Raw genomic sequence first — 423 nt, 5'->3', positions numbered from 1 at the left:
TGGAGGCCAGTTTGTAGGCAACACGCACACTTCATGAGCATGTTCCCCGAACCTGTAAGTCAGGACATGGATTTAGAAGGGCTCCTCTTCTTGCCAGGCAACCTCGTCACAGAGAGAAGCTGGCACTTCTCGCTATGTGGCCAGCAGCCATGGGGACAGCCATGGGGACAGCCAGGGGGACAGCCAGGGGGACACCCAGGGACACCAAGGGACAGCCATGGGGACAGCCAGGGGGACACCCAGGGGGACACCCAGGGACACCCAGGGACAGCCAGGGGGACAACCAGGGGGACAGCCACGGGGACAGCCAGGGGGACAGCTAGGGGGACAGCCAGGGACCCAGTGGTGTGGGCACCCCCAGAGCTGGAAAAGCCCTGGAGCCCGCGGAGAGGAGGTGGGGGATCCAATCACACTCTGAACGCT

The sequence above is a fragment of the Myotis davidii genome, unplaced genomic scaffold, assembly GCF_000327345.1.
Source record: "Myotis davidii unplaced genomic scaffold, ASM32734v1 scaffold6534, whole genome shotgun sequence".
Taxonomy (NCBI): Eukaryota; Metazoa; Chordata; class Mammalia; order Chiroptera; family Vespertilionidae; genus Myotis; species Myotis davidii.
This window is presented reverse-complemented; position numbering follows the sequence as displayed.